The 24,721-nt window shown below is 48.3% G+C and overlaps 1 long non-coding RNA gene across 1 annotated transcript; it reads left to right on the top strand.

The window, feature by feature from the left end:
• The first annotated feature begins 703 nt into the window (after positions 1-703).
• LOC126547390 (uncharacterized) lies at positions 704-3,147 on the top strand. The gene is made up of 2 exons (XR_007602705.3): positions 704-906; positions 2,873-3,147. It is a non-coding gene; the product is annotated as an uncharacterized lncRNA (long non-coding RNA).
• Positions 3,148-24,721: the final 21,574 nt, after the last annotated feature.

The raw sequence follows: 24,721 nt of genomic DNA, 5'->3' as shown, positions 1-24,721 counted from the left end.
TTAAGAAAATACAAGTTTAATTTTATTATTATTAATAAATGCATTTCTTTTCAGCGCCCATCGCTACAGGAGGCGTTGACGCCACTATCACTCGCAATGCAATGCACGTCTTGAAATGGGCAGAAAGGCGCACTCGTATCACCTGTTGAAATACGCCCCCCTCACAGTTTGTGCTTTCTTGCTTGTCGAAGTTTGTCTGAATTTGGTGACGCGGGTAGCTTCATTGCTTCTTAATCTGTTCAGTCAAAAGTAGTGAGTTACGACCGCCAGATAATTGTGTAGTTGTTTTCGTGCGACTGCGCTGGCCGACGGGCTTGGCGTCCAACAATAGGATCAGCACTCTACACTTAAAGCTTTCGTCGGCCTCCAAAGAAAGTATGTTCTGTGCAGGGATGCGATTTCGACAACCGTACGGCTGGCCTTTTCCTGCATCGCTTTCCACGCTGAAAGCTCGAAACGCCCATCAAGTCGAATGGCGGGGCATTTGAATATATAGCTCCAAAGGAAGAACAACAAAACAAATTTCGCGCCTTCCAAAACAAAATGACGTCACTTCTGCTTTTAACGGACATGGCGTCACATTATTTTTTCTTCCGCCGGAAGTGTTCCCACCACATACAGATGGCGCTAAGCCCCATAGACCGCCGATGGACCGCCATGTTTTGAACGTACGGGCTCCTATGGAAGCTTCGCTACCAGGTATATTTACCTTGCCAGGCGCGCGTGCATACGTCATGCGCCAGACAAGCCGCAGGAGCGAGCGAGGCCGGCTGAGCATGTGAAGCTCGCGTGCTCGGCGACCCGTCTCTTTTAGATGTAGCCCGTTTTTTGGGGGGGCTCCCGGCGTTCTCTTGCTTTCCGTCTGCATTTCGACATGGCACCGCTGCACTACTGGACTACAGCAAGGTGAGGAATTTCGTTTGACAGTCTGCGACGCACTTCAAGCACATTTAGGCTTACTGCACAAAACTGAACCTATATAGTGACGCAATTATCGAAAAACAGCTCCGCCGTCCAAGCCTAGTTAATTTGGGTTAATTACTGGTACTAGGAGATGTTTGCGACGCTTTCTATGAGCCCAAGCATAATTATAAATTATTTCGGTAGTTTTTGGGCACGCTCGCCGCACCTGGCTTTGTGACGAAAAGCACCTTGGCCGTGTGACGCAGTTTCGCGTGTACTGAATCTTACCGGGACAAGTTCTGGCGCTTTCTCTGACCCCAGATATTAGTGTAACTAATTTCGCAACTTTTTCGGGTACTTTTCAAGCACAGTGACCGCGCTCGGCGTAGTGGCGCAGCTAGCGAAAAGCAGCTCGGCTGTGTGCCGCAGTTTCGCGTGTACTGAATATTACTGGTAGAAGTTCTTGACGCATTCTCTCACCCCGAAAAGTATTGTAATTCATTTGGTAACTTTTGGGGGTAATTTTCAGGCATACTCGCCGCGCCTGGGGTTGTGAAGCTGTTAGCAAAAAAGCAAGCCGGCCATAGTCAGTTAGTTTTGCCTGTACTGAATTTTAGTGGGACAAGTTTGTGACGCTTTTGATCGTCCTGCAACAACATATACCTTATTTCGATACTCACGCTTGTCGAAAACGCGACGAGCGATTGCCGAGAGTGAAAACACTGGAGTGTTGCTTGCGCTATTAGATTTGGCAGACGTAGCTGTAGAGATGAACTTGGGACGACAGGGCTAGGCGAGCAGGATTTATTTACATATTAACAGTTTAAGCAGGATACATTGGCAGACTAGCGCGACTCCCATATGGAGCCCGCAAAACTAACATACAGCAAACAGTTTACGAGCACACAGCTCACTAGTACATTTTTAGTATGACAGAGCACTCAGCTCTCGACAACGAGCACGACACGAGCACTCCCTAGCAGCCGGCAAACGCTGCTTATAAGCTCTCCGCTTGACGTCATAGTTCGACGTCATCGTTCGGCGGGGACGGAGCAGGAATGGTCGGGAAGGTTCGTCCAAGCATTGTAAACTTGCCGCCGCCTCGCACTATGGCTCACCCACCCTAATGCACACACATTCGAGCCCATACACACAAAGGCTCCGGAGTCGACGACCGAAGGCTTCGTAGAACTGTGCTCCGTCTCGGGTGGTGCGGCCAAGTACCAATTTCCTGAGTTGATCGCGCGCCACGTGGCCGCCGGTCATCCGCAGTTCTCGGTACCGCCCAGCTTTCAGTGCCGACGTCAGAGGGCTTCGTAGAACTGCTTTGTCCCGGGTGGCTCGGCCAAGTACCAATTTCCGGAGTTGATCGCGCGCCACGTGGCCGTCAGCCGTCCGCAGTTCTCGGAAGGGCGCCCCGACTGGTGGGCTTGGAACACGTGCAGCGGGCTGAAAGCTGGCACGTTGCCACCCCGTACGGCCATTCTTAACAGCGCCAGCAGGACGCGTAAAAGATAACATGGATGAGCTAAAGAACTTGACATTTATGTATTCTGAGCGACTGAAAACAGGCTTTGCACCCACGAATCTGTCTTCAGCGTGACTAGAAGGCATTCTGCGAGCGTGTAACATGGTCTGGCTGAGCCTGTGTTGTAGCCACCTCAGTGTACTGTACCATCTCGTCAACTGAGGCCAAGTTGTTTTGGAAACGCGCAGTCACCCGTGTATTTGTGCTCTTAAAGTGCACGAAATAATGACCGGGAAGGGAGGGATGCTTGAAAATCGGACGTTTTCTTTATATTTTATAGCATTATTTGGGAGGAGCATATCTGCTACGAAATGTACGTAAAAGTGAATTTATCTGTAATGCCGCTCATTCACCACTTACGCATATTTTGCCTCTACACGCAACATTCCTGTTAGGTCAATATACCAAAATGATATATGCTTGTAATTTACTTTTTTTCAGCTGATGGCATCCGGTGGAGCTTCGTACGGCAACGACTGCTGCTTACCTGGTACCACAACTTTGGATGAATGCAGAAGCCCGGAACGAGCATTTATATAGAGCAAAATAAACATTTCATCATTTCCGAAGACGTCTTGCGTTTTCTTTATGAAATTGCACGTGACAGATTCGGTGGAGTCTTGTAAAGGTCGTTCGCAATCATTTTTACTAAATAATGAAACGATTCCACGCCAAGGCCACGCGTGGTTCAGCAGAAGCGAAAAAATAAAAAATAAATGCCGCGCCGATCAGCGGAGCCGGCGTGTACCAACTGACGTTCAACATGCGCGCGCCCAAAACCGAAACCGGAAGGTGTTAATACCATCCGCTTGGTGTGCTACAGTCAATTCGGCCGTAAAACCTAAATCTCCCAAAGTAGCGCCATTCACTTTCCTCCTCCGCTCGGCGCCGCCTCGACGGTGGCGCCGCCGGTGGTGGGCCTGCCGTAGCAGACGACGGCTAACACGCTACGGGAAGAAATCCGCGGAAGAGCTTGTTCGAGCCCTGCGGAGCAGTTTTTTCAATACAGATGTTGCTTCGTCAGTCGGTAACTGGCCTTAAAATGTCGTGTTGGAATTGTGGAAGAAATAGAGAAAAGGACGATTATTCAAGGCGTACTTAAGGCGTAAAGTGCGCGCACGTTGAGAGTTCGTGTTGCTGAAACACGACGCAAGCACGCGGTCGGCTCAAACACGCGCGTAATTACCAAAGTTTCAGGTTTTGACAGCGTGAAAGTATGTGTACGTGGTTTCGTAGGTTCATTTACGTACCTGCAGGATACTTTTGTTCGGCCGGCGCGTGAGAGATTCCGACTGTCTGCGGTCAGCGATGCCTGGCAACAGGGCGGCTTTTTTCATTGCGGAGTGCTTTGGTAATCGTGACGATAGATTATTTTTTTTTTTTACAAGTACTGCTCCAGGAGGGCACATGTAACTGCTAACGGTGGCCTCTGAAGAGCACGTGGCATTACAATAAAGCAGGCGACGCAGGGAGTGTTCGCATACAATATCGGCTGTCCGCTATAGCGGACAGCCTATATTATACTTTCTTGGCATGCACAGGCTTCGGCGATCCCATCCAGCCCTGGTTCTAGCTTTGGTGCTCCCGTCGCAGCTTTGGTGCCCTGGAGGCGCCGTCAATAGCACGAAGTAAAGACACTTTGTTACAACTAGTAAATAAAATATATTGAAGAAATACAATCGCGCTGAGGCGCCAACTTCTAAAGAAGCGCTAGCGCGCCCGCGCGAGAATTATTAAACGCCAACGAGGAATTTACCGGCCCACGTACGACTCTACGATCAAAGTGCACGTTAAACATCCCCTGGCGACCTAGATAAAGTTATCCGGGGCCACATATGCACTACGACCTCCATCAGAGCTTTAGTCGCTTCGGGACGTTAAAAACGTTAATCACAACGAACCAAATCAATACATGCGGGCGTACATTCGAAGCTAAAAGACTGCATCCATAAGTCATAGTGAGCCTTGCAAAAGCATCGAGAATGTGCTAACTTCTGGTGGAGCTCAAAACACACCCAGTATAAAGTCGCTTCTATGTTACTGGCCAGCTGCAGATGCGTGCACTTTTACAGCAAGACGAAACTACATGAAACCAAGATAGCACATTCGAAAAAAAAAGTCAACTTCAACGCGCTAAAAACCACGCAGAGCATGAACACATACACTTTTTCGAATCGGAAGGTGTCAACTAGGCTCAAAAGAAGAGGTTGTGTGGAGCCGTGGCACTTACTTCACGAAGCCGTGCGTTCTTTGCCACTTCCTCGAAGTCAACCCGCCCGATCCTGTGTATCCACACTTTTCTGTTTGCGTTGCGCCCGCCGGATGGCAAAGCAAAAAGCTTTTTGCCCTCGCTGTGTCTGTTGCAGGAACCGAAGGCGCAGCAGCACGGCAAGTTCTCGGCCCTAACACATTCTATTACGCTAACGCATTCCGTCAGTCCGCCTGCCGTACTTTCGTCGCGCAGGCCCAACAATGGAGGTCGCAGCGCTGGAAAGAAAAAAAATATACAAAAGCGCGCCGCCTGTTCCGCTCTGGAAAGGAAAAAATATACAAAAGCGCGGCGCCTGCTTCCACGTGACACAGATTGGCCAATGGGGGAGCGGAGGAGGCTGGGGAGGCATGAGGCAAGGTAAATATACCTGTTAGCGAAGCTTCCATAGGAGCCCATACGTTCAAAACATGGCGGTCCATCGGCGGTCCATGGGGCTTAGCGCCATCTGTATGTGCTGGGAACACTTCCGGCGGAAGAAAAACTAATGTGACGCCATGTCCGTTAAAAGCAGAATTGACGTCATTTTGTTTTCGAAGGCGCGAAATTTGTTTTGTTGTTCTTCCTTTGGAGCTATATATTCAAATGCCCCGCCATTCAACTTGATGGGCGTTCCGAGCTTTCAGCGTGGAAAGCGATGCAGGAAAAGGCCAGCCGTACGGTTGTCGAAATCGCATCCCTGCACAGAACATACTTTCTTTGGAGGCCGACGAAAGCTTTAGGTGTAGAGTGCTGATCCTATTGTTGGATGCCAAGCCCGTCGGCCAGCGCAGTCGCACGAAAACTACACAATTATCTGGCGGTCGTAACTCACTACTTTTGACTGAACAGATTAAGAAGCAATGAAGCTACCCGCGTCACCAAATTCAGACAAACTTCGACAAGCAAGAAAGCACGAACTGTGAGGGGGCGTATTTCAACAGGTGATACGAGTGCGCCTTTCTGCACATTTCAATACGTGCATTGCATTGCGAGTGATAGTGGCGTCAACGCCCCCTGTAGCGATGAGCGCTGAAAAGAAATGCATTCATCAATAACAACAAAATTAAACTTGTATTTTCTTAACTCGTCACGAATATATAAAATTGACTCGTAATTTTATTTTCGTTAAATGAATCTACTGTGTCTCGTTTGAATTAAAAAACGCGTTTTTCTTTCCCAATGTTTGTTCCCTCCAAACCTAGTCGCGCTTCAATCGCTGCTCCCATAACCCCCCATGCTGATGTCGGTGACAATCTGTACTGAACCGCTTTTCGCCCGAAGCTTCGCGACCTATTTGAATCGACCTTGCATGAGGCGTTGAGGAGGAAGCGCCAGGGTGAGCGGGGTGGCGGAAAGATCTAAGAATGGCGCTACTTTTGAAAAGTTGAGGGGTTTTATTCGGCCACTGGGCTCTATGGGAGTGTCCGCCCTTGTTGAAATTTCTTTCTCTGTGGTACAGTCAACAGCAAAAGATTGCGAGATGCGCGAGCACGTGGCAAAACGACCCTCCTCCCCTTCTAGCGGTGACCTCTAGCGTCGAGACCGACGCCTGCACGCATGCGCATCCCTCCGAGACTGCAAGCGTGCATGTTTCCGCGCTTCCTCCTTGCGCGCCCCCCGGCGATATCCGAATGTAGCCGCGAGGTAGCCCTCTTGCGATATGCGATGTGGTGGCTTCGACGGGCGAAACTGTGTGAAACGTGTTTAGAAGCGTGAACTTGCGGCCGCCACTGCGGCCGCTTTTTGTCGAGTCACGAGCGCTGACGCATTGATTTGGCGCGGTGGCGAACGCAACAAGTCATTTTTTTTATGGGCTGCACCTTTTCGGTGGCCAATCATCGTTGTTTCTTTCTTTTTACGAACGGTGCGTTCTACCGCAGATAAGCGTGGCAGAAGACGCGCTCTATAGAAGGAGGTCTAGACAGGCAAGACGAAAATGGACAATTTATTTCCGTTGTATAAACGAAGTTTTGCCCTTCGAAGCCGCCACGGCGCATATCGCAAGAGGGCTACCTCGCGGCTACATTCGGATATCGCCGGGTACGCAAAGAGGAAGCGAGGAAACATGCACGCTTGCAGTCTCGGAGGGACGCGCATGCGTGCAGGCGTCGGTCTCGACACCAGGAGTTCACCGCTAGAAGGGGAGGAGGGTCGCTTTGCCACGCGCTCGCGCATCCCGCAATCTTTTGCTGTTGACTGTACACCAAAATTGGCAATGTGGGGGAAGACCTAGCGCGAACGCAATTATGAGGAGTTACTTGACGCTCAAAGAAACAGGTAGCTTCAAGAAGACTCGGCACAGAAAGGGGACCATCAGTGAAGAGGCTGAAGGAGATATTTTGGCTTTCATGACTGCAAACCCTCATTCCAGCGTGCGTGATGTGAGTGCTGAGGTCGGCATTTCAAATTCTTCAGTGTCAAGAGTTCTTAGGAAGGCTGAAATGCATCCGTATCACCTCCACCTGCATCAAAAGCTGCAAGAAAGAGACTTTCAATGGCGGCTTGATTTCTCAAATTGGATCCTTGTGAACAGTGACAAAATACCGGATTTTGTTGACAAAGTGCTTTGGACAGATGAGGCAACCTTCTCCAGAAATTCTCAAGTCAACATCCATAATGCGCATAACTGGAGCGATACGAACCCGCATTGGGTGGCGCAGACCGGACACCAGTACCAATGGTCATTCAGTGTGTGGTGCGGTATCTTTGACGGAAGAATAACTGGCCCCATATTTTTTGACCTCATGCTCATTGCTCAGCGGTACGTGAACGACATCGTGGAAGGCCCAGTCGAAGATTTTCGCTGCGGTCTGCCTCTTGCGTTTCTAAAGTGAACTTGGTATCAGCACGACGGTGCACCAGCTCACAGCAGCAGCCTTGCCCGAGCCTGGCTTGGCGAAGCCTTCAAACGCCAGTGGGTCGGGCGGCATGAACCAGTGGCATGGCCTGCAAGGTCACCGGACTTGACACCTCTTGACTTCTTGTAGGGACATGTGAAAGACCGAGTGTACCGCAAACCTAACACTACACCAGAAGTGCTAAAGGCAGAGATTGCTGAGGCCTGCAGCGAGGTACCGTCTTGCGTCATCAAAAAAAGCTACATCGGACGTGCTGAAAAGGTGCCAATACTGCATTATGGTAGAGGGTGACTTGTTTGAACACATTTTTTAGACAGACATCACAGCGAATAAATCTCTACAACCTGCTCAAGCTCGGAGTCCACAACACGGTCGAAGGAATAATCGAGGCACAAGAGCGCTCACAGCTGCTCAGGCTATCCAGCACCCCGGCGGGCCGCAAGATACTCGACGAGATGGGCCTCAACCCTGTCGACCAGTGCCCCGACGCCATGCGGATTCCCAGCGACATCAGGTCTCAACTGCACATCGCGCCCATTCCCCGCAATATTCACCCCGCAAACAACGTCAGCATGACGTCGCACAAGGGTTCAGCTCTACTCGGGTATGTCCGCAACAACCACATTGAGCCAAGCTTTGTGGATGCCACGGCATATGTCCATCAAGAAGCATTCGCCGTCTCCATCGTCTACTCCGATTCCAGGCTCACTTGCTGCGCTACGGTACGCACTTCGAGGCCCGTGGTAGCCAAACAGGTTGCAATCGCGCTGGCTGTGCTCGATGGTCGCAGAGAGGCAATATATAGCGATTCCAAGGCAGCCATTAAGACCAACCAAACAGAGATGGTCTCCCCTCAGGCCCTCCGTATTCTCCAAAGCGCCAAAAGTCCGCATTCTATCACTTGGTTTCCCGCTCACTTGGGGTCGACTGAAGGCTCTCCTTCTAACCCTAACGAGGGCGCGCACGAGGACTCACTGACCGCGCCACCTCCGCAGTCCCCCTTCCCCGCGGGAAACGCTTGCTCACGTTCCATGAGGTTACCGCACACTACTATCTGTCAAGACGGGTATTCCCCCTCTCGCACCCCGCCTTATGCAGGGCGCGGGCGGTGACCCTTCGACATCTACAAGCCCGTGCGTATCCTAACCATGCGTTTCTTCATGCAATATACCCTGAAAGGTATCCCAGTGCGGACTGCCCTGTCTGTGGACTAACGGCAACATTGGACCATGTGTTGTGGGAGTGCGAAGCCATCGGCTCCTCCTTCAGCGAGGATAGGTGGGCTGCGCTCTTGGGAAGCCCCAAACTCAACGACCAACCCCTGGCCGTTCATGCAGAGTGCCCGCGATCGGGCGGTCAAGCTCGGCTTGGTGGTCCCAACGTGGGACTATATATAGCTGGATGGTGCGGGGTCTTCCCTGCGTCTTCTCTGGACCTATTAAAGTTATTTCACTCACTCACTCACTCACTCACTCACTCACTCACTCACTCACTCACTCACTCACTCACTCACTCACTCACTCACTCACTCACTCACTCACTCACTCACTCACTCACACTCACTCACGTGGAAAAAGGCACGTAATATGAAATCACAAATTCTCTGCCGACAAGGAATGGACAGGAAGCTAAAAAGCAACCTACCGTGACAGTTTACAATTATTCCTTTTATGAGAACCAGCGAAATTCACACGACGTTATCAAGCTTGTTATAATGCGTGTTTGCTTGTTGGGGTCTTGCTCCCAAATTCGAACTCATGAACTTGTCATTTTTCCTCCGCATGCATTCTGCTAGCCTGAGAGTGCAATTATCGCCGCAGAAACGGGAGCCGCGCTGTATTTTATCTTTTTAACGTTTATCTCAGAACCAAGCACCACGCGAAGCTCTGTCGTGGGCAGCACGAAAGGCGCGAAGCGAGCGATGTTTTTTACAAAGCACGGTTGAGAGCGCTGTAATCGTGGCGCATTCGGGCGCACAAAGCGCGCTGTCACGTGGTATTTTTTAAACTCCGCGGGCTTTCGTTTTTCCCGAATAAAAACGGCCACGCTAAGTCTATCTCGTTGGAAGTGCCTGGGTTGGGCAATATTTGCGGAGCTCCACAACTTTCCTATTGACGCCTGAACGTTTCAAGCTATATTTAAAAAGTTAATTAATTTATATCAGCTAATTACTCAAAAAATACGAGCAAAAAGGTTGTGCTGTAAGTTTAGATAAACGCTAACGACCACGCGATTTCTGCTCTGAAGAACGCATAGGTCTTTCCAAAATCTTGGTCTAAATTAGCTGGGGCCCTGTATACTAAGCCGGCGACGTAGTGCACAATAAACACACCAACACTAAAAGGACAAGCACACATAATTTTTACCAACTGGCCCAACAGAAAGCTTACTTTTATCAACTGTCTATAGGTCAGGCGACTAACTGTCGTGACTTTCCGGAGAAACGCGATTGACGGTGGCAATCGCGTTGACGTTTCAGATGCCGTCAACTGCCAACATTGTGTTTTCGGTGTACCTTTACCACTGTCCGTGGCATTTCGGGTCACGGGACTCTGTCCCCCCTCCCTGCAGGCACGTGCAGACGCACAGCAAGCTCACCGACAACGACGAAGTACTGCTGAGCGACAGCCGCCTTCGCGGCACGCTATCGGACCTGTTGGAGCGCTTCGGCGAGGATATCCAAGAACACCTGGGATGGGCCTTCGTCCAGAAGTACGGCGGTGAGGCAGGCAGCTTCGCGAAACGCAGCCCGGTGTCTATTCAGCGGCGCTGTCGTGTTCTACAGTCCGATTTTACAGTCAAACGCCTTTATAACGAAGGTCTTGGAACCTCTAAAAACCTTCGTTATACTGGTCACTTCGTTGTAAAGATCGCGCACCGTACCGCTCACAATATAGCAGGCTAAGCGCGTTCAGCAACAGAAAACCTTTATTTAAAATGAATTCAAGAGTGGCTTAGTACAATAAGACGGGTTTTTTTTTCTTCTCCTTTTTTGGTGCGTACTTTGTCTCTTGGAAGAAACGTGCGACTGCAGCCGACCTTATTACAACGAGGTTCACGGCATGTTCCGCAGCGAAAGGAGGAAGCAACGCAAGAAGCGAAGCAAGCTGCACATCGCCTAACCCCCTATGTCGCCTCCCTTACCGTCAGATTTCTTGGTTTATTTAGAGGCTCTTAAACACTGTTGCCTTCGCTGACATTCCCGTCCTTTCCGCCACAGATGGCTTTGAAGAAGTCGTCGGTCGTCACTTAACGATTACATCATCACGTCGTAATAAACTGCGACGTATTCGTCAGCCGTCGCGTTACAGCCGTCGTGTTACAAGTATAGCGTTAGTGCACGAGTTGAGCGATCCCTGGAGCAGCGAAGCAGGAATGTATGGGAGGAAGCTTTAGCTCGGGCCCAACTCCGATGCCGCCTGTTCAAATACGTGTAAAACGCAGAAACGTTTTTCTGAGATCAACACTAGGCCGATTTTAATTAAATTTGTAGCACCTCAGAGACAAAGTTAAACTCTAGTGACTGTTGGAAGAGGAAGTTCTATTTAGGGCCTGAATGTTTTAAAAGGAATTTTCAAAAATTGTTAAAGTTAAAGAAAATAGAAGCAAGAAGTCTACAGATTTGCAGCTCTGCACCAAGCATAGTTGGCGCAGTTCTGCGAACTATATCCATTAGAGCATCCAAAGCGGACAAATTTGATATATCAATTTATATCTGACGTGAATTCCTTACATTGTTTACAAGGGTTTTGCATAAGCCCGACTAATACATTAGTGGTCTGTTTGAGAGCCATGTAAAATACATCATTTTTGCCCGCTATAGATTAACGATTAGATGAAATTTACAGAATTCCGATATCGTTTTTCATTGCTGAGTTTCAGAGTTGTAAACTTGATAGTTTCGTTTTCTGAGAATTCGCGATGTTTAACTATGTTTATTTAAACATTGGCAGCCGGAATCGAAAATTATCCATTACAGCCACTAGATGTTAACGTTTTCCTTTGAATGTAACAGACCTCATCAAATTTGGTGCAGTGGTTGTCGAGAAAAGCGATTTCTCCTTTCCCGTGTATTTAGATAGGAGCCCCTGAGCTTTCGAAATATATACAGGGTGTCCCAGCTAACTTTAGCCAAACATTAAAAATATGCAAATGCGACGTAGCTGCACAGAACCAAGGTAATGTTGTTTGCCGTCCTTTGGAGATACTCAGATTATCTTTTGCATTCCGCCTGACTTCATAATTAGTCTTAATTAATTTATCGACTTCTCAGATATTGTAAATAAATGAAAAGTGACAATGAGAAAATTGTAGAGCGGCATGAAAAACTCCCGATAAAGATTTCTGTTGCTCAATGCGTGCTGCATAAAAGTGTTTTTCCTAGCGTGAAAGAAGCCCGCAAATGCACGCAAGATTGTCGCGCGACTGGCTGCTCTAGGCACTTTGCGTGTATTCGCGGGCTTCTGTTTGCGCCGTCAGGCAATAAAAGCTGCTGCATGCCCAGATACCTACACCAGAGATAACGCCCTGTCGCGGGCCAGTGTTGCTGCAGCCGACCTTGTTCATCCATCGCACGCTTGAGAGCAGCACAATTACAGTGCGCAGCGCCCTGTCACGTGGTATTTTTTCATATTTCGCGGGCTTTCTTTGGAACGCTGAAAAAAGGAGCAAGTGAGATTTATCGCGTTGGAAACAATTTATTGAGAGGTTTCTCAAGGTGCTCTACAACTTTGCGTTTCACACTTGGGGTCTGCAGCCGATACTTAAAAAGTTGGTTAATTAAACATAACTAATCTGTAAGTTAAGGGGTGTTAAGAATGGCGAGCTGCAAGGAAAAATTGCCACCCAATTACGACTGGGGGACAAGGCGCGCATCCCCCACTCTCCGTCGCTGCAGCAAGACTGCGTTCGAAGAACCGGGCTTTGTGCTGAAAACCGCCCCCATCCACCAGCCCCATCGCCGTTGTGACGAAACGGGTTCGACGGACGAACTATTGTACCCGAGGTCCCCAGTGCGAACCTGATTTCGCTACGCATGAGCAAGCCGCGGCGGGACAACGAGCTACCCAGAATGTCTCCGAGCTTCCCGGAACGACTCCCCTCTGTCGGCGGCTCCAGTCCTTCGCACCTGTGTGTTTGCGTGTGTGTGGGCCTAAACGATACTGCGGAACGACTCCCCTCTGTCGTCGGCTTCAGTCCTTCGCACCTGTGTGTTTGCGTGTGTGTGTGCGTCACCTTGTCGCGGGAGGCGGCTAGTTTTGCGATGACGAAACGAACATTCGCTGCCTTGTATCGCCGAAGGACCGAGCGTTTAAAAACGGCTGTTGGGCGGAGGCTCGACGCACACTTCTCTCGTGCAGTTAGGTTGGACTGACACACTTTCTCTTGAGCAGTCATGTTGGACTGACACTCTTTTTCTTAAGCAGTCATGTTAGACTGATTTAATTTCTGTAAATAAACCCATTTTCCTCGTTCTCGATGAGAAGCAGTTCTTCCCTTCATCAACGTCCTCAGCGTGTTTAAGTTGGACGACGGCATGGGCCAGCTACCTTCGAATTCATGCCGGACTCCAATCTTGGCAACGGATCTCGAGCGATGGGATTGAGCCCCCAATCCTGACAACTGGCTGACAGCGGTGAGATGGACTTTGCGACATGGTGCTGTATCTGCGGTGAGTGCTTGATTCTTGCTTTGACTCTCTAGGCTTCATTTTGTGGTTGTTCTGTTTACAACTGTAGGGAAGCTAGATTGTTGTGTGTTAGCTAGGTTGTGTTTTCCTAGCTAGATTTAGAGAGCAGAAGCAAGGCAGTAAAGCAGCAGTCATGGAGTTAAGGACACTGCTGAGAGACGAGTTGTTGATTGTTGGTGAGGAACTGGGCCTAGATGTACGCGAGGAAATGCTAAGATCAGAATTATTGCATATCATTTCCGAACAGGCCAGTGAGGAAGATATTGAAATGGGATTGGAACTTCTCAAAAAGAGAGAGAAACGGGAAAGAGAAAGAGCAGAACGGGAAAGAGAAAGAGAAGAACGGGAAAGAGAAGAACGCGATAAAGATCGCGAGTTAAGAAAAATGCAACTTGAACTTGAAAGCAAACGTTTGGAGTTGTCTCAAGGAAGTGAAGGCGCTCTGGGACGATCAAGTGAGGCAGAATCGTACCGCATGGACAGGCTATTAAAGCCATTTGAGGTCGGGAGCGACATAGGCTTGTTCCTAAGCAATTTTGAAAGGACTTGCGAAAAGATGAACTTCGGCCCGAATACATGGCCACAGCGGTTGCTGTCTATGTTGCCGTGTGAGGCGGCGGAAGTAATCGCCAGACTGAGTGTACAGGATGCATATGATTATGCAAAAGTTAAAGCTAGTCTCCTGAAGAAATACCGCCTTTCATCTGAAGCTTTTCGGCAAAGGTTTAGGAGCACAGGCAAGAAAGATAGCGAGGGATATCCGGAGTTTGCATATAGCTTAAAGGCCAACCTAGTCGAGTGGCTTAAAAGCGCGGAAGCGTACGACAGCAGAGACATGATCATTGAATGCATGTGTCTAGAACAGTTTTACAAAACCATCCCCCAAGCTGTGAAACTGTGGGTGCAAGACAGAGGTAATGTAAACACTGTGGAAAGGGCGGCTGAATTAGCCGAAGAGTACGCAACCCGTAGAAAGCTGAACGCCGAGGAGGGAAACTGGGACGGTCGAAATGGACCGCGGAAACCATTTCGGTTCAAAAAGGGTGCGCAGACTAGACGATCGGAGCCTGTAGACATGGCGGAAAAGCCCGCAGAAAAGAGCGAGGAGAAACTTAACGGAGAAACCGCACAAGAAGGACAGAAAAGAAAATTCGAATCCTTTAGACCAAGGCGCTGTTACAAATGCCACAAACTGGGACATATAGCTGTAAACTGCGAGAAGTCTAGCGTAGTTTTCTCCTACGTGGAGGAAAAGGATGAGAATATGGAACCTTTAAGTCCATATCTTCACGACCTGCAAGTTAATGGAAAACCATGCCGAGTGCTAAGAGACAGTGCCGCCACGATGGACATTGTCCATCCGTCTTACGTGACGGTAGATGACCTCACCGTAGAAGTAGCATGGATAAAACAGGTTGTAGAAGAACACAGCGTGTGTCTGCCCATGGCCAAAGTCAAAATCAATGGACCATTCGGGGAGCTAGAGACTGAGGCTGCAGTTTCCAAATTTTTGTCACTGCAGTATCCTTACATCTTTTCGAATCGTCCGAATCAGTTACTGTGTGACAAAGGGCTCAAACTGGGAGAGGGCATAGTACAAGCATTGACCCGAGGCCAAGCTCGTAAGATCGCGGCGCTTTCGGTGGAAAATGCACAAGCTCCTCCAGCGGAAGCAGAAAAGGGGATAACTTCAATACCCGAATCCGAGCTAGGACCGAGGGACAAAAGAACAGTTGCGGAGAGCCTGCCAGCTGACCAGCTCAATGAGAGCGTAGCACTTGAGTGTCAAAATTCTAGCCTGCAAGAAGAGCAAGCTGACGCACTCACAAGCGAGACAGGGTCGTTATTATCACCGGCCTCAAAGAACTTTGATCAGCTCTTACGTGTCGATAAAGTCACTGGCAGCTGAGCAAAAGAATGATGAGAGCTTAGCTAAATTACATGACACAGCTAAAGAAGGCATTGCTAGGCGCAACGTGACGATACATGAGAGAGGAGGTTTGTTGTATCGGCACTACAGAGATCGAAAGGGTAGGATTTTAGATCAGTTAGTCGTACCTATTAAGTATAGGGAGGACCTTTTGAGTCTCTGTCATGGAAATGGGTGGTCCGGCCACCTAGGCATAAACAAATCAAAGGAAAGATTGCTTATGGAATACTACTGGCCTGGCTGTTTCAAAGACGTAGAAAACTTTGTAAGAACATGCGACGCCTGCCAGCGTTCTGGTAAACCAGGAGAGACATGGAAAGCTCCACTGAAGGTAGTGCCCTTAATAACAGAGCCTTTCAGACGACTTGTAATAGACACGGTAGGGCCTCTTCCAAAAACAAAATCGGGCTACAGGTACTTGTTTACCATGCTGTGTCCGGCTACCAAGTTTCCAGAAGCAATCCCTTTGAAAGAGCTCAGTTCCACCGAAGTAGTAGACGCGCTTTTAACAGTGTTTGCACGAGTTGGGTTTCCAGCCGAAATTCAGGCAGATCAAGGGTCAGTATTCACGAGCGCACTGACTTCCACATTCTTGCAAAAGTGCGGGGTAAAGTTAATACACAGTTCTGTCTATCACCCTCAGTCAAACAGTGTAGAGAGGTGGCATTCGGTGCTTAAGCGAGTTTTGCGTGCGCTCTGTTACGAGCACAAGGAGGACTGGGAGAACTGTCTGCCGGCAACTTTGTTTGCTTTGCGAACGGTTCCACATGAAGCGACAGGGTTCTCACCAGCAGAACTAGTGTATGGGAGGACACTCCGTTCTCCACTGAGAATGTTAAGAGAGATGTGGGAGGAAAGAGGTGAGAGTCCAACAGTGGTTGAATACGTGCTAAATTTACTGGAACGGCTAAGCGCAACCCAATAACTCGTCGGAAAGAACATGGGAGTAGCTCAAAAGAACGCCAAATTCTATTACGACAAGAATGCGAGGCTTCGTACGTTTAACGCCGGAGACCAGGTAATGATCCTCAAACTTTCAAGAAAGAACAAGCTTGAAGTTCACTGGGACGGGCCCGTTAAAGTGTTGCACAAACTTTCAGATACTAACTATGCTTTGAGAATGCCCGGTCGCAGGAAGGAAGTGAGGATATATCACTGTAATTTGATGAAGCCGTATGTAGAGCGGAGCGGAGTCGTTAACTATACCATCAAAGAGCCGGATGGCATTAGTACCAAGTTTAAGGAGTATAGGGCGACCTCCAACTCTGAAATCGGTCTAGAAGAAGTAGTCGAGCACTCGGTAAGCTCGCACGCTCTAAGACCCGAGCAGCTAGATGAGCTAAAAGAGGTGTTAGGGGAATATCTCGACAGATTCAGCGATCGGCCGGGTAGAACCGAACTGATAACGCATGAAATTGAGCTGACATCAACCGAACCAGTAAGATCAAAGCCTTACAGGGTGTCTCCAAGACAGAGAGAGATTATGGAGGCAGAGATACAGCGCATGCTAGAGTTAGGAGTCATTGAGCCCGCTGAGAGTGACTACACGTCACCCCTAATACTGGTAGAAACCCCTAACAAGGACCCTCGTCCGTGTGTTGACTACAGGAAGTTAAATGCCATCACTAGGGATCAGCTCTACCCGATACCCAACATTGAGGAACGAATTGAAAGAGTTAGCGCTGCTAAATACATTTCAACTATAGATCTCGTGCAGGGGTACTGGCAAGTTCCCCTTTCAGAAAGTGCCAGCCGTTATGCCGCATTCATCTCGCCTGTAGGCACTTTTCGCCCTCTCGCACTCAGCTTCGGGCTTAAGAACGCGCCGTTTAGCTTCTCTAAGTTAATGGATATTGTCCTAAAAGACTTGCAGGAGTTCGCCTTGCCCTATCTTGATGATGTGGCAATTTTTTCGGACAGCTGAGAACAACACGTATCGCACCTCAAACAGGTGTTCTCACGGTTGAGGGAAGCCGGCTTGACGATGAAAGCGGAAAAGTGTAGGTTTGGTTGTTCGCAGGTTACTTATCTGGGCCATGTTGTCGGTCAGGGCATGAGACGGCCGGCTGAGCTGAAAATAGCTACGATTGGAGGATTTTCTCAGCCGCGCACGAAAACGGACCTTCGTTCATTTTTGGGACTTGTGGGGTACTATCAACGGTACATTCCGAATTACTCGCAAATGGCACGTCCATTAACAGACGCCCTCCGAAAGGGAGCACCGAGTAACGTACACTGGGATAAGGACAAAGAGAACGCTTTCCAAAGTTTGAAAACGCTATTGGTTTCTCGCCCTGTGCTTCGCGCGCCAGACTACGCAAAGGAATTCATACTTCAATGCGACGCAAGCGACAGAGGTATGGGTGTGGTACTTAGTCAGGTCGGCGACGATAACGAGGAGCATCCTATCCTCTATGCCAGCCGTAAACTAAATGTAAGAGAGGAAGCCTACAGCGCTTCAGAGAAGGAATGCGCTTGTTTGGTTTGGGCCGCACAGAAGTTGTCGTGTTACTTGTACGGAGCGAAGTTCATCTTCGAGACCGACCACTGTCCTCTGACGTGGCTCAATCAAATGTCACACAAGAATGGCCGCTTGCTCCGATGGAGCCTCACTCTCCAAGAGTACAACTTCTCCGTTAGATATAAGAAGGGAAAGTTGCATAGCAATGCGGATGGTTTGAGCAGGCTAATTTGAATTCTGCGTTTGAGGGTCCCGCCTAAATTTTAGGGTTACTAGTGCTAATTTTATTAAGCGAAGAAGATCCCCTCTCATTTAGCAGGATTCCCTCCATGATTGCTGAATTCGTCAGCAGGAATTTGCTTCAGAAATTGGCATAGCGAAATGCAGCATTTTTTGTTTCTGCACTTCTGTTGTTTTTTTTTTTTTTTTGAAGCCTAGCGAGTCTAAAGTGAGAGCCAATGCACGTCATCTCGGCGCAGAGCCGTGTTGTGGGGTTCATTTTGCAGTTGCCTGTCCTTGTTGGAGGTTTTGGGGCGGTGACATCAATACACAAGTGGTCGCTGCGAGCCAAGACATCAATCCCCCCCTGACCACCTGCCGTTCTCTTCCTGCCTAGCGGTTGTCAGCGCTAGACAGTCGAGATTTTTCGGGCCATGGAGGCGCTGTTAAGAATGGCGAGCTGCAAGGAAAAATTGCCACCGAATTACGACTGGGGGACAAGGCGCGCATCCCCCACTCTCCGTCGCTGCAGCAAGACTGCGTTCGAAGAAGCGGGCTTTGTGCTGAAAACCGCCCCCATCCACCAGCCCCATCACCGTTGTGACGAAACGGGTTCGACGGACGAACTATTGTACCCGAGGTCCCCAGTGCGAACCTGATTTCGCTACGCATGAGCAAGCCGCGGCGGGACAACGAGCTACCCAGAATGTCTCCGAGCTTCCCGGAACGACTTCCCTCTGTCGGCGGCTCCAGTCCTTCGCACCTGTGTGTTTGCGTGTGTGTGGGCCTAAACGATACTGCGGAACGACTCCCCTCTGTCGTCGGCTCCAGTCCTTCGCACCTGTGTGTTTGCGTGTGTGTGTGCGTCACCTTGTCGCGGGAGGCGGCTAGTTTTGCGATGACGAAACGAACATTCGCTGCCTTGTATCGCCGAAGGACCGAGCGTTTAAAAACGGCTGTTGGGCGGAGGCTCGACACACACTTCTCTCGTGCAGTCAGGTTGGACTGACACAATTTCTCTTGAGCAGTCATGTTGGACTGACACTCTTTTTCTTAAGCAGTCATGTTAGACTGATTTAATTTCTGTAAATAAACCCATTTTCCTCGTTCTCGATGAGAAGCAATTCTTCCCTTCATCAACGTCCTCAGCGTGTTTAAGTTGGACGACGGCATGGGCCAGCTACCTTCGAATTCATGCCGGACTCCAATCTTGGCAACGGATCTCGAGCGATGGCATTGAGCCCCCAATCCTGACAGGGGAAAATAAAACATAGCCTGGGTAACTTCAGGCCAGTGCCAACAGTATGCATACGGTTCAACTCGCGTTCGGAGTGCCTTTCATTTTTAAAACTTGGTTCAAGTTATGTGAGACAACCCGTATATCCAGTTAAACGACCACGATGGCATCACGACGGCGTAAGCGACATGTCATGATATGCATGTCTTTCATATGTCATGCATGTACTGATGTATATCCAGGTAAAGAATTAGTGTCCCTCCCACACGCACTCGGTGCTTACTCTCTCCCTTTTTCTTCTTTCTATTCCCCTTTCCCCCACCCCCAGTGTAGGGTAGCAAACCGGGTGCTCTTTTGGTTGACCTCCCTGCCTTTCCTGTCCTTGCTTTCTCTCTCTCTCTCTCTCTCTCTCTCTCCAGGTAAAGAAATGGCCACAACTGCATCGCGACGGCGTAGAAGGCAGATAGATAGACTCAAACTGAGTGGCTAAAGTAGGCAAAGGATGTTAATGGCACCTAAATATAGGTAGGATAGAAAGCCGTATGTAGTTGTCCACATCGCTATAAATGCGCCTTTTTTAAACAGCGCTGCAACACACGCGACCCGCATTTGGAGTGGAAAAAGTGCCCTAAATTGAGGCATAAATTACAAATGTGAGCAATAACCTATATAGGAAACCTCACAGCTTTCACTTTGAAGCCATCAAAGTCCAATTGGTTGCTGTTTTTTCAGACCCATTATGTCGTCAGCCCCTCGGGTTTCATTTAAAGGATCTTAAAAAAGTTTTTATAGTACATGCAATATTTTAAGGTCGATATCTACAGCAAATTGGCATGCAGCACTCACAATATATTTATTAAAGGCAGCAGTTATTTCTTTGCCTGCTAATTTGATTCAATTACGATTGATCTCATGGACCTTGCCAAGTTAAGTATTGTGCTGAAGCGCAGGACTTTATCTTTTTTCTCAAAACATCTTGCACCCGAAGAGGTGAAGAGATAATTAAAATACTCGCGTCTCGCCCTTTTTAGCTATTGGTTCATGAATAAGTGACGAATTTTTTAGGTACAGTTGTATTTTTAGTCCTAATAAATTAATTAAAGATGACATTTTGCTTCTGAATTATAGTCTCAAGATCAAAGCTAATTCATCCTTTACGGATTTTTCTGTTCTTTCTAACGAGTATGAACGGAAAGCATGTTGCATACTGGGTGTTTCAGCGAACTTTCAAAAAAAATTTTGAAAATTGCCTGTGGCAGATAGCACAATTCTAGTCCATGAGTTCGTCTACTCGTAGAGGCAGACATTACTTGCACAAAATCTGAAATTCATAATTGACTAATTAACAAAAAAATGAGTAATTACGTTTTTAACCGATTACCTAATGACACATATTGCAATTTACACATTCTAGCCAGGGAGTGTGCAAGGCGGATCCACTTCTGGTGTCATCCACAAGGAGGATGACACCAGTTTCGAGATAATTCCGGAATTTTGCCGACAAATGCATTGGCGTTCTAGTTGCTTTAATGCTTCAAAGCATAAAATGACGTTGTGTTAAGAAAGTAAGTGGTATGACAGTGCATTTCTACCGCAAGTTTGACGGCGCATACCTTGTAAGTGGTGTCATCCAAACAATTCTTTTCAAGTGGATATACCTTGCAGTCTTACCGGCTATGATTTGTAAGTTGCAATATGTGTCAAGGTAATTAGTCAAAACCTTGAATCTTTGTTAATTAGCCGACTATGCATTTCAATTTTTTGTGGAACTAATGCCCTACTCTTCGAGTAGATCAGCTCATCAACTAGAATTGTGCTATCTGCCACAGGCAAATTAAAAAAAGAAAGACATTTTTAAAGTGTGCGCTGAAACACCCTGTATATTGGATTAACTCCTTCGTTACCGCTAGAAATGTGTTCATTTTCGGTACTATTTTAACATTTTATTTCAAGACATAGTAGTCGCAACGTATACCGCGATACATAAAATTATAGCCTGATCAGTGGTGTTTTTAGTTGATGTATAGCAGTAATAACTGCTCTCCAATTTTTTTAGAATTCTTATGTTAAACTTCAGACAAGCACCTCAATGAACACGAATGAAAGTAATAATTGGCTATTTTTAGCATACATACTGAGAGTAAATAAATATCCCATATATGTACAAAATATGCACCTGGTTCCTAGTTACCAACTTTTTGCAAGTCAGGTCACGCAAAAAAAATTATTATGAAGATTTGTTGTCATCAACACTAGCCATAGTGATGTCCACGCTATGCGGGGAAGCAGCTGCTTTGCAAGTGTGAAAACGAGTAAGTTCCTATTGGTACAGGGAGCATTTGTTTTGACACTAGGCTCGCGAAGAAATGGCTGTCAGGTCAGGGAGCATGCAGAAGCCTCCTTATACTTGATTATTGCATTCGATCAGCTTTTCTGTGCAAGCAAGGTGGTCTAGTGTGCGTTCAACCGGCGTTGGAGCCTCCACATTCATTGGTTAGTTTCTGTACAGTGGTGTACAAGAATGTGGAGTGTTGCACAATATTGTACAGTAATGAAAAAGGACACTTGCACAGGCGCTGCCCAAAATTAGAGCCCTAGTCGAGCTTCGGTCGAAGATCGGTCTGAAATCGACTGCGGGCTCTTGTGTAACTGAAAACGCCACACTACTGCAAGAACTGCTCGTAATAGTTTCTAAATATGCTGTCGAAGCTCTGATGGATAAAAGGAACACACGATTAGGGAAAGAAGTTGCACTTGATATTAGCCGAACAGAATTATCAAAATAACACGCACTCATGAGCATCTGCCGTTGCTTGAGACATCGATAAAATTGGAAAATTGACAACCCGAGAGAAGCTTCTGTGTCTTCACTGCAGCTGTCATTTAAAAATTATGTTGCCGAATTGACCAAACCGATAATATTGCATCTTTTAATTGAAGAAGTGCTGGGAGAACTGGAGGCTACTTTAGACGATACCTTTAGTCGAAGTTCTGTCTTCCCAGGCTCTCCTATCCAGACAAGAATTCCCAAATCTGACAAATATGTTCAGCCGGCATTTCTGACGATTCATGATGCTGCTACTAGAAGAATTCCAACGGAAATGTTTAACAACGCGTAGAAAAGCTCTCAATCAAGTGGGTCGATTTCTATGGGCAGGGTAGTGAATGAGCTTTAAGGGTAATATTGAACTTCTCATAAGCTCATAAGCGGTTCTCATCAGCTGCCGTGGCTAAATTTATTTTGAATAAATTTAGAAGCAGCAATATGAGCAAGATGTGGCAGTTCTTCTTGCAGTTGAAAAACAAATTAGACGCCCTTTGGGTTTTACCGACAAAACTGCAAGGACTGGACTCTTCTGTTAGCACCTTTCCGATAAGTTCGATAAGCTGCAAACACGTTTAAAGGCACAGGAGAAAACGAGTACGGAACACACGAACGGGGTTGATAAACTGGAGCGAACAGCAGTCTCAGGCAAAGAAATGGCTAACTCAAATGAGATGCCGACAATCTGGAGAGCCGCAGCCGTCAGCTAAACATTGAAATTCGGAAACAGTGAGTGAGTGAGTGAGTGAGTGAGTGAGTGAGTGAGTGAGTGAGTGAGTGAGTGAGTGAGTGAGTGAGTGAGTGAGTGAGTGAGTGAGTGAGTGAGTTATTAAAGAAAAAGTAAAAGGTTGTGGTTGGCCACGCCAGGCGCCCTTGGGCTCTGGCGGCCGCCTCAGCCTTATGGATGACGCGGACCTGGAGGTCGACATCCGGGTCGGAGCTGAGCAACGCGGCCTCCCAATCCTCCGGATTAAATATTGGGGTATCTGAGGGGGTATCCTTATGGTCAAGCCCACAACATACGAACAAGGTCAGCTATCTGCTGACAATGAACACATTTGTTGGAGCAGAGTTCGGGATAGTAGTGGGAAAAGACTATGGGGTTCGGATAGGCATTGGTTTGGAGTTGCTTCCAAGCTACTTCTTTCTTGGAGAAGGATTCATGCGCTGCTGGGTAGAGGCCCCGGTCTAGGCGGTAGTGTCGCGTTATTTCTTGTTAGGAAACCATACGGTCCCTCAACGATCCTAGTGTCGGCTGACCCGGGGCTTGGTTGACGAATCCTCGAGCGGCATAGTGGGCAGCCTCGCTACCTGCAAGAAAGGAGTGCGCCGATGCCCATGAGAGCTGGGCGGGGCGCGGGTAGGAGTTTTTAAAGAGGTGGGAGTTTGCGATTGCGGAGAAGCGGCCTTTTACAAAATTTCAGTAAATATGATTTGTTCATGAAGGTGAATGATATTGCAAGTCAAATCAAGCTAACTCTACAGCTGCAGAAAGAAGACATCGCAACCTTGCATATAGACTGCCGGCTAAACCAAGAAAAACGTGAGGTATCGTGGTACGTTTCTGTAGCCAGGAAATTCGCGATTGCTGGCTTGCTAGCAGAAAACAGCCAAAGTAGGTAAATGCTAACTTATATATCTACGAGAATTTGGCGCGGCTGTCACGGGTTCTCTTGTTGAAAGCAAAAGAATGGGCGCAGAGGTCCGGATACGCTTTTGTCTGACGCACAAATGGCAAATTGCTGGTGCGGGAAAAGAACAGCGATGGTGCTATTGCCATATATGAAGAAGTGGACCTGGTTTTTTTGAAATAATGGGCGTACGTCCCCGTTTACTAGTTAGTTTGTCCTAACTGTTTATGGTTATGACTGTGTCTCCATATGTCGTTCTTAAAGAAGGGGGTTTTGCGTTCTCGCATTTTGAAAAAATATTCCATTCCTACGGTTGTTCAACTGTAATCGACGTATCGACCGGAATTACCGTCACATCTTACACAACTCTTGAGCTTATTGTGACCAACTTTCCTATTGGAGATCTAAAAGCAGGTGACATAGTTTGCGATATCAGTGACCGCTTACCGATATACTGTTTGTGGGAATTGAGGTATGCACCGGCGCCATTGCGCGGGCATTCACCTGCTGCGTCGTCCCTACGCCTCTCCCCACTTTGAACTCGCGACGGTTGTTGGCGGTGGCGCTCCACTCGCAATGGTTTGCGGCAGGGGCGCTCGCGTATTTCCAACTGCTCGTAGGTACAACGGGGCGTGGAACTTGCGGAGACGACGGACGTTTGCGCGCATGCGCGAGTGAGAGCGGGTGCGAGAGAGGAAATGTGGGGAGTTTTGATTCTTGATAATACGACTCTGCCTAGGTACTACGGAGGAGTCCCTTGGGGCGCGGTGTATGCGCTTGTCCCTAGGCGCGCCGTGCCGGCAGAAGTCGCGGGGCGCGGTTGTGCTGAACTTAGCATCGCAAGTTGGCGGCTCGACGCAATCATATTTAATCGATCATGTTTTTACTAATGAAAACAACGTGTCATTATTTCGCATTATTGGCGGCGCCTCCAGGACACCAAAGCGGCAACGGGGATATCAAAGCTAGAAGCCGGACTGGTCCGTGGGTTGGGGCTCGCAGAGGCCTGCGCGTGCCAGGGGAGTATAAGATCGGCTGTCCGCTATCGCGGACAGCCAATGTTTTATGCGAACACCCCCAGGCACCCTTCGGCCTCTGCGGCCCCAACCCACGGGCCGCCCGGCTTCCAGCTTTGATCCCCCCGCTACCGCTTGGGTGCCCCGGAGATCCTGCGCCGCCTGCTTTAATAT

The sequence above is a fragment of the Dermacentor andersoni genome, chromosome 1 (assembly GCF_023375885.2).
Source record: "Dermacentor andersoni chromosome 1, qqDerAnde1_hic_scaffold, whole genome shotgun sequence".
Lineage (NCBI taxonomy): Eukaryota > Metazoa > Arthropoda > Arachnida > Ixodida > Ixodidae > Dermacentor > Dermacentor andersoni.
Note: the sequence above shows the minus strand (reverse complement) of the source record. Positions and strands in the feature narration are given on the sequence as shown.